Source organism: Triticum urartu, chromosome 5A (genome assembly GCF_056163025.1).
Source record: "Triticum urartu cultivar PI428250 chromosome 5A, HENAU_Tu73, whole genome shotgun sequence".
Lineage (NCBI taxonomy): Eukaryota > Viridiplantae > Streptophyta > Magnoliopsida > Poales > Poaceae > Triticum > Triticum urartu.
In genome coordinates, this window is record NC_141877.1 from 505,651,822 (window position 1) to 505,664,892 (window position 13,071).

A 13,071-nucleotide genomic window follows, 5' to 3' on the forward strand; every position below is an offset into this window, starting at 1 on the left:
AACTGGGGGAGGCGTGGTCAACGAGTGTAGGCGAGGCGCGTGTTCTTCCTCGAAGCAGATCCACGGCGGCGCGGGCAACTCAGAGGAGGACAGAGCGACGGGAACGGGAGGGGATCGCTGGATCTGACGGTAGGCTCCTGGGACGACGCCGGATCGGAAGAAGAAGACAACCCCGACATGGGCTCTTCAGCGAGGTGGCGTTCTAACGGAGCTGAAGCCTATCCTCTGTTCAACGAGGAGACAAATTCAGAGAGACGCAAGTCGGGGAAGGAAAAGGAGAGGCCGAGAGAGGCCTTGCTGAACGACAGCGACCCACCGGCGGCGGCGCCATGGCAAGGCACAGAACCAATGCAGGGCGAGGACTCGGCGAGGCGGATTCGGCAGCAACGACGAAGCAGCACGAGGACGACGGCAACGAAGCCCTGTGCATGGGAAAACAGAGAGAGCTTGAGACTGGAGGCAGAGGAAAAATCATATGGAGAACAAGAGAGGGCGACGGGGACGGGGAAGGAAGAGGCACGGCGACATGACCTGCTGGTCGCCGGTGGCGGCAGGATGAGATGGCGTCGGGGGCTCATCTGCTGGTCTCGGGAGGAGCGGGAGAAGAGGAGATCCTCCGGTTGGCTGGGTGGATCGAGGGAAGGGGCTGACTGCGAGGGGATCGATGGAGGTAGGTGGCGGAGCTGGTTTGGCTCGGGAAGGAGTGAGGGGATCCTGAGGAAGATTCTTTGAGCGGCGGCGGCAGGGAGGGACAAACCTCCTATGTTTTAGGTGAGGTTGGACTATAAATATAAAGAAAATAGGGAGTTTGGATCGTCCGATCGAAATCGGATGGTTCAGAAAGAATAGGCTAGGGAGTCCAAATAATAAAACGGTGACGTTTTGTAGATGTTTGGGGATGATCCAGACACAACGGTGGCGACAGTCCGGGTCGGGTCCGGGACAATTTCGGACGCGCATGTGAGGGGTTCAATGCACTGTGCAGAGAGGGTTTCGGACCGTGCGGTCGCATCGGACAACTCCGGAAGCGAAGAGGGGAAGGAGGATGGACTAGGTGGGTTGTGGCGAGACTGCGAGGGGAAGAAGAGAGAGAGAGGGCCCGACATCTGTTTCCGGAGACCGAAAACGTCCGACGTTAGACCGGCTATAATGCCGCTATAGTTAATCGTTGGGGCGTCAAACGAACTCCGAATGCGATGAAACTTGGCAGACGGCCTACGTACACTATAATAAGACCGCGCGCCAACTCTCATCCCAATCCGAGAACATTTTCCGGCCACTTATAAAATACTATCTCGGACATGTCGCGGGCGCGTGCAAGTGTGGTTGGGCTCAGAACGGACAACGGAGAGAACTCGGAGAACCCGGACGAATGCATGTTTTGAAAAACATGATGATGCTATGCAAATGATGACATGATGAAATGCAACACGCAAGCAAATGACATGGCAATGCAGCGACTAACTGGAAGACACCTGGCACATCGGTCTCGGGGCATCACAAATAGCTCCAAGTGGAACGTGGTAGCAACATCTACGATATGACATAAAGTTTTGCGAAGTACATGCGGATCTGATTGTTGCATCTCTCACAAGCATAACATGACCAAACCCAGAACTCATTAAGTGTTAATCACATGGTAATGTGAACTAGATTATTGACTCTAGTAAACTCTTTGGGTGTTAGTCACATGGCGATGTGACCTTGAGTGTTAATCACATAGTGATGTGAACTGTATTATTGACTCTAGTGCAAGTGGGAGACTGTTGGAAATATGCCCTAGAGGCAATAATAAATTAGTTATTATTATTCTATTTCCTTGTTCATGATAATCGTTTATTATCCATGCTAGAATTGTATTGATAGGAAACTCAGATACATGTGTGGATACATAGACAACACCATGTCCCTAGTAAGCCTCTAGTTGACTAGCTCGTTGATCAATAGATGGTTACAGTCCCTGATCATGGACATTGGATGTCGTTGATAACGGGATCACATCATTAAGAGAATGATGTGATGGACAAGACCCAATCCTAAGCCTAGCACAAGATCGTGTAGCTCGTATGCTAAAGCTTTTCTAATGTCAAGTATCATTTCCTTAGACCATGAGATTGTGCCACTCCTGGATACCGTAGGAATGCTTTGGGTGTACCAAACGTCACAACGTAACTGGGTGGCTATAAAGGTGCACTACGGGTATCTCCGAAAGTGTCTGTTGGGTTGGCATGAATCGAGACTGGGATTTGTCACTCCGTGTAACGGAGAGGTATCTCTGGGCCCACTCGGTAGGACATCATCCTAATGTGCACAATGTGACCAAGGAGTTGATCACGGGATGATGAGTTACGGAACGAGTAAAGAGACTTGCCGGTAATGAGATTGAACAAGGTATCGGGATACCGACGATCGAATCTCGGGCAAGTATCATACCAGTAGACAAAGGGAATTGTATACGAGATTGATTGAATCCTTGACATCGTGGTTCATCCGATGAGATCATCGTGGAACATGTGGGAGCCAACATGGGTATCCAGATCCCGCTGTTTGTTATTGACCAGAGAGATGTCTCGGTCATGTCTGCATGATTCCCGAGCCCGTAGGGTCTACACACTTAAGGTTCGATGACGCTAGGGTTATAGGGAAGGTATGTACGCGGTTACCGAATGTTGTTCAGAGTCCCGGATGAGATCTCGGACATCATGAGGAGTTCCAGAATGGTCCGAGGTGAAGATTGATATATTGGACGAAGGGTTTTGGAGTCCGAAAGTGTTCCGGAGGTACGAGGTGATGACCAGCATGACCGAAAGGTATTTTGGGAGCCCCGGCAAGTGTTGGGGGGGCTTGATGGGCCAAGGGAAGGGGGAAAACCAGCCCACTAAGGGGCTGTGCGCCTCCCTCACCTATTCCCACGTGACCAGGGGGTTTGGGGCGCCCCATCTAGGGTTCCCACCTCCTGGCTTGGGGGCCAAGTCACCCAAGGGGAAGATTCCATCTGCCCTGGCCGCCGCCCCCCTAGGGGAAACCCTAGGGCGCCTTCCCTCCCCCTTGCCCCTATATATAGTGGAGGTTTTGGGGCTGCCCAACACACGAGTCTCTCTCTCCCAAGGCGCAGCCTTACCTCTCTCCCTCCTCGTCTCTCATAGTGCTTCACGAAGCCCTGCTGGAGTACCGCGCTCCTCCACCACCACCACGCCGTCGTGCTGCTGCTGGACGGAGTCTTCCCCAACCTCTCCCTCTCTCCTTGCTGGATCAAGGCATGGGAGACGTCACCGGGCTGCACGTGTGTTGAACGCGGAGGCGCCGTTGTTCGGCGCTTAGATCGGAATTGACCGCGATCTGAATCGCCACGAGTACGACTACCTCATCCGCGTTCTTGCAACGCTTCCTCTTAGCGATCTACAAGGGTATGTAGATGCACTCCCCTTCCCCTCGTTGCTAGATTACTCCATAGATTGATCCTGGTGATGCGTAGAAAATTTTAAATTTCTGCTACGATCCCCAACAGCATGCTCCTAGGGGGATAGATTGGTAGGAGAAGACCATCGCTCGTCCCCGACCGCCACTCATAAGGAGGACAATCAAAGAACACCTCATGTTTTAAATTTGTTACATAATGTTTACCATACGTGCATGCTACGGGACTTGCAAACTTGAACACAAGTATTTCTCAAATTCACAACTACTCAACCAGCACAACTTTGATATCACTACCTCCATGTCTCAAAACAATCATCAAGCATCAAACTTCTCTTAGTATTCAACACACTCATAAGAAAGTTTTTACTAGAATTGAATACCTAGCATATTAGGACTATTTAAGCAAATTAACATGCTATTTAAGACTCTCAAAATAATCTAAGTGAAGCATGAGAGAATAATAGTTTCTACAAAACAAATCCACCACCGTGCTCTAAAAAGATATAAGTGAAGTACTAGAGCAAAAACTATATAACTCAAAAGATATAAGTGAAGCACATAGAGTATTCTAATAATTTCCGAATCATGTGTGTCTCTCTCAAAAGGTGTGTACAGCAAGGATGATTGTGGTAAACTAAAAGGCAAAGACTCAAATCATACAAGACGCTCCAAGCAAAACACATATCATGTGGTGAATAAAAATATAGCTCCAAGTAAAGTTACCCATGGATGTAGACAAAAGAGGGGATGCCTTCCGGGGCATCCCCAAGCTTTGGCTTTTTGGTGTCCTTAGATTATATTGGGGTGCCATGGGCATCCCCAAGCATAGTCTCTTTCCACTCCTTGTTCCCTAATCCATCAAATCTTTCACCCAAAACTTGAAAACTTCACAACACAAAACTAAACAGAAAATCTCGTGAGCTCTGTTAGCGAAAGAAAACAAAACACCACTTAAAGGTACTGTAATGAACTCATTCTTTATTTATATTGGTGTTAAACCTACTGTATTCCAACTTCTCTATGGTTTATAAACTATTTTACTAGCCATTGATTCATCAAAATAAGCAAGCAACACAATGAAAACAGAATCTGTCAAAAACAGAACAGTCTGTAGTAATCTGTACCAAACGTATACTTCTGGAACTCCAAAAATTCTAAAATAAATTGGTGGACGTGAGGAATTTTTCTAGTAATCATATGCAAAAAGAATCAACTAAATAGCACTCTCCAGTAAAAGGTTGAAGCTAATCTCGTGAGCACTAAAGTTTCTGTTTTTTACAGCATTATCATAAAGATTTCACCCAAGTCTTCCCAAAGGTTCTACTTGGCACAAACACTAATTAAAACAAAAAACCACATCTAAACAGAAGCTAGATGGATTATTTATTACTAAACAGAACCAAAAAGCAAGAAACTAAAATAAAGTTGGGTTGCCTCCCAACAAGCGCTAACGTTTAACGCCTCTAGCTAGGCATGATGATTTCAATGATGCTCACACGAAAGATAAGAATTGAAACATAAAGAGAGCATCATGAAGAATATGACTAGCACATTTAAGTCTAACACACTTCCTATTCTTAGGGATTTTATGAGCAAACAACTTATGGGAAAAATAATCAACTAGCATAGGAAGGCAAAACAAGCATAACTTCAAAGCTTTAAGCACATAGAGAGGAAACTTGATATTATTGCTATTCCTACAAGCATATATTCCTCCCCCATAATAATTTTCAGTAGCATCATGAATACATTCAACAATATAACCAGCACCTAAAGGATTATTTTCATGATCTACAAGCATAGAAAATTTACTACTCTCCACACAAGCAAAATTCTTCTCATTCGAAATAGTGGGAGTATCATAAGAGACTTGAATACTATAAATTGTTTCCACATTAAAAGAGTAATGTTCAGAAAAAGGGTAATCAAAATCATGACAAGTTTTATAAATATAATCATCACTACTTATTATAGCATAAGTTTCATCACAATAATCATCATAAGTAGCAACTTTGTTCTCATCATAATCGATTGAAACCTCTTCCAAGATAGTGGATACATCATTAAATAAAGTCATGACCTCTCCAAATCCATTTTCATAAATATTATAAGATTCAACGTCCTCCAAAATAGTGGGATCATTACTTCCTAAAGTTGACACTCTTCAAAACCCACTTTCATCAGTATAATCATCATCGGTAGAAGGCATGCTATCATCATAACTACTTTTCATATCAAAACTTGGGAGGCTAAAAATATCATCATTATTAAACATAGCATCCCCAATCTTGGGACAAACATTAATTGGATCAAATATATTCTCAAAAACATCATCTTCATCAAACATAGCATCCCCAAGCTTGGGCCTTTTTCATATCATAAGAATAATCACTCGCATCATTAATAGTATGGATAGCACCAATAGTATAGCAGTTATCATATTCTTCCAAGCAAGTGCCAAAAAGATTTTCAAGATCATAAGAAGTATCATTATCTTCCCAATCATAATCATCACAACAAGCAATAGGCATAACGAGATCATCATCAAGTGCATCATCTTCCACAATTATTTTTGATTCATTTTCATGGGGCACAACAATAATATGAGTAACATTATTTGGGAGAGATATCTTTTTACCTTTCTTCCTTTTTCTTTTCTTCTTCTTCACATCATGTGTGGGTTCAATCCTCTTTTTGGAGCTCCTTATTAATGAGATTGGTTGAATAGAAGGCTCCTCCTCGTTACCTGATTCATCATAAGAAATAATAGGAGAATATTGGGAAGTCTCTTCCCTTTCGTTAGTATTCTCTTCATCTTCTATTTGCTTTCTTTTCTTTATGTAATTGGCGATATAAGGATTTTCAATGCAATTCACCGCACAATACATATAAATTTCTTCTAGATCAATATTAAGAAGTTTATCACGGGCAAATACTGGAAGATGCTTAGTTATGCGTTTCATTTCTTCGTAACCCATAAGAAAACTAAGTTCATTATAATATGCAAGGGAAATCAAGTCATCACAATTTTTGGACACGATTAGATCATGAAACAATTTGCATCGGATAGTTAAATGACCCCATTCATTGCTAAGTTCACAAGTATGGCTAAGAAAATTTAAATTTTAAGCACAAACATCTAGCCTTTCTTGCAACAATTTAGTTTCTAAATGCGTATGCCTCTTACAATATCTATCTTCCCTATTTGGTGTGTACTTGCAAACCCAATGCACTCCACAAAAATTGACATGTTTATAGGAGACATTTTCATCATAACTAGTGCAATCATCATTAGTATTATGGATATTCAAGGAGTTCATACTAACAAAATTGCAATCATGCTTATCATTCAAAGATTTAGTGCCAAACATTTTAATGCATTCTTCTTCTAACACTTTGGCACAATTTTCCTTTCCATCATACTCATGAAAGATATTAAAAAGGTGAAGCGTATGAGGTAAACTCAATTCCAGTTTTTTATAGTTTTCTTTTATAAACTAAACTAGTGCTAAAACAAGAAACAAAAAGATTCGATTGCAAGATCTAAAGATATACCTTCAAGCACTCACCTCCCCGGCAACCTTCTTCTTGTAGGCGTTGTTGGGCCTCCAAGTGCAGAGGTTTGTAGGACAGTAGCAAATTTCCCTCAAGTGGATGACCTAAGGTTTATCAATCCGTGGGAGGCGTAGGATGAAGATGGTCTCTCTCAAGCAACCCTGAAACCAAATAACAAAGAGTCTCTTGTGTCCCCAACATACCCAATACAATGGTAAATTGTATAGGTGCACTAGTTCGGCGAAGAGATGGTGATACAAGTGCAATATGGATGGTAGATATAGGTTTTTTTAATCTGAAAATATAAAAATAGCAAGGTAGCAAGCAATAAAAGTGAGCGTAAACGGTATTGCAATGCTAGGAAACAAGGCCTAGGGTTCATACTTTCACTAGTGAAAGTTCTCTCAACAATAATAACATAGTTGGATCACATAATTATCCCTCAACATGCAACAAAGAGTCACTCCAAAGTCACTAATAGCGGAGAACAAACGAAGAGATTATGGTAGGGTACGAAACCACCTCAAAGTTATTCTTTCTGATCAATCCATTGGGCTATTCCTATAAGTGTCACAAACAGCCCTAGAGTTCGTAGTAAAATAACACCTTAAGACACACATCAACCAAAACCCTAATGTTACCTAGATACTCCAATGTCACCTCAAGTATCCGTCGGTATGATTATACGATATGCATCACACAATCTCAGATTCATCTATTCAACCAACAGATAGAACCTCAAAGAGTGCCCCAAAGTTTCTACCGGAGAATCAAGACAAAAACGTGTGCCAACCCCTATGCATAGGTTCATGGGCGGAACCCGCAAGTTGATCACCAAGACATACATCAAGTGGATCAATAGAATACTCCATTGTCACCACGGGTATCCCATGCAAGACATACATCAAGTGTTATCAAATCATTAAAAGACTCAATCCGATAAGATAACTTCAAAGGGAAAACTCAATCCATTACAAGAGAGTAGAGGGGGAGAAACATCATAAGATCCAACTATAGTAGCAAAGCTTGCGATACATCAAGATCGTATCACCTCAAGAACATGAGAGAGAGAGATCAAACATATAGCTACTGGTACATACCCTTAGCCCCGAGGGTGAACTACTCCCTCCTCGTCATGGAGAGCGCCGGGATGATGAAGATGGCCACTGGTGAGGGTTCCCCCCTCCGGCAGGGTGCTGGAACAGGGTCCCGATTGGTTTTTGGTGGCTACAGAGGCTTGCGGCGGCGGAACTCCCCATCTATTCTGTTCTCCGAAGGTTTTAGGGTATATTGGTATATATAGGAGGAAGAAATACGTCAGGGGAGCCACGAGGGGCCCACGAGGGTGGAGGGCGCGCCCCCTGCCTCGTGCCTTCCTCGTTGATTCCTTGACGTGCACTCCAAGTCCCCTATATTGCTTCCATTCCAAAAGTAACTTTCCCGAAGGTTTCATTCCGTTTGGACTCCGTTTGATATTCCTTTTGTGCGAAACACTGAAATAAGGGAAAAAACAGGAACTGACACTGGGCTCTGGGTCAATAGGTTAGTCCCAAAAGTAATATAAAAGTGCATAATAAAGCCCATAAACATTCAAGATGGATAATATAATAGCATGAAACAATCAAAAATTATAGATACATTGGAGACGTATCAGCGCGCCCTGGGCCGGCCACGACAGCGCTGGGAGCCCCACCTGAAACGGGAGCAGCGCCTGCCCGCCGTATGCATGCGTGCCCTGGGGGTGGCCATAGGCGGCGATCGGCGGCGGAGCTGCGTACGGGCCAGCCATATACTGGTGGTACTGGTTTAGATGGAGTCCCTGGACGGCCGTCACAAGATCCTGCAAGGTATTGGTGACCTGTTCCGGCGTGAAGACGGCGACGGTGGTCGGCGGCGCGGAAGTGATGGGGGCCGGCGGCGGTGAGGAGCCCGCGGTGGTGATCGGCCCCAACAGCGTGGGGGCCTCGACGGTGGACATCGGGGCAGAGGACATCAGGGCGGTGGTCATCGGTGCGGAGGTGACGACGGGCAGCGGCGGCGATGGTGTTGAAGAAGACATGATCGAACCCAAGTTTTTGGATACCAAATTGGTAGGAGATTGTACCCTGCTAGGCCTGGGGCATAAGCGGTAAGGGAAGGAGGGGGCTGGGCGAGGCGATGAGCGGCCGCACCGGCGGTTGGGCACCATCGCGGAAGAGGGAGATGGCGGCAGCGGCGCAAGAGGCAGGGGGCGGCTAGGGTTCCGGCTCCTCTGAGAGCCAGGCAATAGAGATAATATTCTTATTGCTTAATCTAAAAAAGAGTCTTACAACATATATTTATAACCTAGATAACTTGCATACGAATTAACCTAAGATAATTTGTGGGCTAAGATTGCCCGGTGGGCCTTCTATGGCCGTAAGTCAGGCCGGTCATAACAGAGAGGTGCTTACGTAAATAAACCGTGTTTTTCTGAAGCACCGGTGCCTATTTCTACAGGAGAGACGCTTAGTTAAGCGTCTACCCTATACAAATAAGCACCGATGCTTAAGGAAAGCCTGGTTTATTTCTCTAAACACCTCTCCTAAGTATCTCCCATTGTACAAGGCCTAAAAGGACCCATCGCTCCAGATTTCATTAGCGAAATCAACAAAGTTCACTTCGTGGGTTGAGAAAATGTATTGCGAGTTAGTCACTAATTGAGTGAAAAGTTTAAATTTCACTGGGAAGTTATCAGTTGGCAGAATAGAGTCTAACTCTGCATTGCCCATGGCTGCTCAGTTCAACCACTTCAGCGTTCCACAAAGTCAAGATGAAGCTAAGATTAGACTCTCACAAACAAATGGTTTTGTGGGGCACTCGATATTTTTATTCTCACTCTTTTTTTGGAGGAGTTGAGCACTTGACATAAAGAAAACTATCAAAGTATACTAATCCTAATCTCATCTTCCCCGATGGACCCATGTTCACCTAATCTTTAGCTCTTTCTGCATTATTGCCTGCCCAACTAGTCTTCACCTAATCTGCACTGGAGTACATCGATCTCTTCTTGGTCACCATTGAGACTCGGTTAACGGTACTATGGCAGAAGCATTGCTTCTTCCTGTGGTACGAGGCGTGGCCAGCAAGGCCGCGAGCATCCTCGTCCAGACCGTGAACCGTATGTGTGGTGTTGACGATGACCGCTGCAAACTGGAGCGCCAGCTGCTGGCCGTCCAGTGCAAGCTGACCGACGCCGAGGTGAAGAGCGAAACTAACCAGTACGTCAAGAGGTGGATGAAGGACTTCAGGACCGTCGCCTATGAGGCCGACGACGTCCTCGACACCTTCCAGTATGAGGCGCTGCGCTGCCAAGCCTAGAACGGTGTGTCCAGGACACACAAGGTACTCAGCCACTTCACGTCACACAACCCGCTACTCTTCCGTCTTACTATGAGCAGGAAGCTGAGAAACATCCACTACAACAAACACCCCCCTATAGCAACATATGTCTAGCAACGACAACAATACAATGTGTTGTTTGATTGAACCCCCCTTCCCCACTTAACGCTAACCTCCCCGTGACCACCTCCATCTCTTTTTGCGCTGTCAACGCCCGCGCACTAAGGGTGAAATCTCCCTTCGCTATTTTTTTTCGAGAGGCACACCCAGCAGCCAAGGCTCCCACCGCCGCCGCCGCCCCCTCCCCCTCGGCCGCCTGCCCTCGTTCCTCCTCCAAGCTCGCCTCCCTCACCAATTTCTCCGCTCTTCAGGGACGTACACTGCGTCGTCGCCCATCCTCCTGCGTCGGGAAGGCATCGCTCCTGCCGTTCCTCCGCGCGACCGGAGATGCAGACGCCGCCGGCGCCCCCTCGCCCTCGTTCCTCCTCCAAGCTCGTCTCCCTCGCCAATTTCTCCGCTCGTCGGGGACGCACACTGCGTCGTCGTCCGTCCTCCTGCGTCGGGAAGGCATCGCCCCTGCCGTTCCTCCGCGGGACCGGAGATGCAGATGCTGCTGTTGTTCGTCCGCACAGCCAGGAACGACACAAGGACCGACGGACCCGTCCTCCTCAACTGTAGCAGTTCAGCAGGTCTAGTTCTGTCCCTCCCGCGTCTGCAATTTTTTATTTGTGTCTTTTTTTGACGTGTGCAATTCTTTAGTTGTATCCTTAAGGCTTTGTTCGGTTCGATTTATTCCCCAAAGAGAACCAACCAACACATGTTACTCAGATCCCTTTAGGGATTGAATTCCTTGCATCAACTACTCCCTTCATATAAATACTGTTCGATTATATACAGAGTTTGGCAGCGATTATTAGTTTTTTTAGGGATTATTAGTTATTATATCATGATGGCAGACAACAAAACCCAGAGGAGGTGTTTGGTTCAGATCATGGCAACGCAAATGGTAACGAAATCAGAATACACCGGCAATGTAAATAGAATGCGAAAACTCAACTTTGTTTGTTTTGTCACCGTAACAGTATGCATATACAATATTTCGTTCTGATTCATGACTTGGGGAAGATTTTATCTGAACAACAGCCATAGGTCTTCACGAACACTGCAAGCACCGAATCCAAAACCAAAAGGCCGTGCAGCTGCTGATGCTCTTGCGCTACCGTCGACGGTGGCTCGCTGCTCTACGCAATGTACTGCCACCCCATGACCATCGTGTTCTCCTCCTGCTCCGCCGCCATGAACGGCTCGCCGATGCCAGCAGATAGGTTGAGCGACACCGCCAGTTAGAGCCGCCTGGCTGGCTCGGCTGCTCTCGGCTCTCACATCCCACGCGAACCCCGGCCCCTCCCTTGCCCCCTTGCCTGAGATCATATTTGAGGAGACGAGAAAGAACGGGAGGGATAACCCTGATATCGTTAACTGTTGCCGGTGAGGGTTGAGCGGTATCGACCGTGAGTAGCGACGTAATTGGATTACATGGAAAGGGATTACAACCCATGTAAACCAAACACGAGTAACGTTTTCAAGTTACGCTGTAATCTGGTTATGGGCAAAAATTGACGAACCAAAAACCTCCAGAGATTTGAAGCACAAACATTCTTATTATAAAAAAAATCATGAATCAATGTACGTATAGATCCCAATTAATGCATCATCACATTGCTTTTTCTAGACAACCACATGTTTGTTTACCACGATTATTGCTAGTATATATATATTTTCTCATTTAATAGTAAAGCAAAATCTTATTCTCTTGTTGCTTCACAGTTTAAATCTTCACTGCATTGGCATTACACAGTTACTAATAAGCAGAGTATACTCCAAAAGGTATATTGATAATCAACTCTAATACTAAGTGGATTTCACAAATGTGGAAAATGGAAAAAACAAATATACGCCCACAACAGCCACAACAACCGAGGAGAATTGAATAATTCAGCCCTAGCTAGGATGTAGCAGGAAACTAGGGTCAAGAACCGTCTCAATCTAACCTGACCTATAACTTAAGAAGAGGAGAAGAAAGAGAAGGGCGATGTATCTGTGTCGCCGTCGCTGCCGTCGGAAGATGGCTGCCCTGTCCCTGTCACTTCCCCCTCGTGGTGCAGACTTGCAGTGTTCTGTTCCTGTTCAATCCATGACATCTTTCTATGCATGAATGTGTAATGCAAGGAGAAGACCCTCTAGCCTGTACGAGCGCTCGCCCAAGCTAGCGCCGCCGGCAGCAACTACGCCATCATGTCCTTGCCCACAGCCCCTTAAACCTCTCACCAACGTGTTCTTCCTCCCATCTCATCCTCGTGAAGGGGTGAAAGTGCTAGCTAGCGATTCTCTTCCATCTTTTCCATATTTGGTGAGCTAATCTTCCAACTTTTTGCCCCCAACAATTGATTCCTCACAAAATTTACATCACCCTTTTGCTCCTGCTCACCCTTATTCATGTGGAGCTAGCAACTTAAATGGGGCATGGAACAATCATAAGTGCCATTACTTTACTGTTTGTACCTACAGTTCTTCTTCTTGATTTTCCTGTGTGATTACTTTACCTCGGTCATTGATTTCAGGTGGCTCTTTCAAATTATAAGTGGATATAGAATGAGGTATCTGTGATCTTTCAGTTTCTGTTCCTTCAATTGTTTTCCTCTTACCTCTAATGAATTTATTTATCATATAGCCCCT

At 45.5% G+C, this 13,071-nt stretch overlaps 1 pseudogene; it reads left to right on the forward strand.

Annotated features, from left to right (window-relative positions):
• Positions 1-10,035: 10,035 nt before the first annotated feature.
• Positions 10,036-13,071, forward strand: part of LOC147972293 (disease resistance protein RGA2-like) — a 74,375-nt pseudogene continuing 71,339 nt past the window's right edge.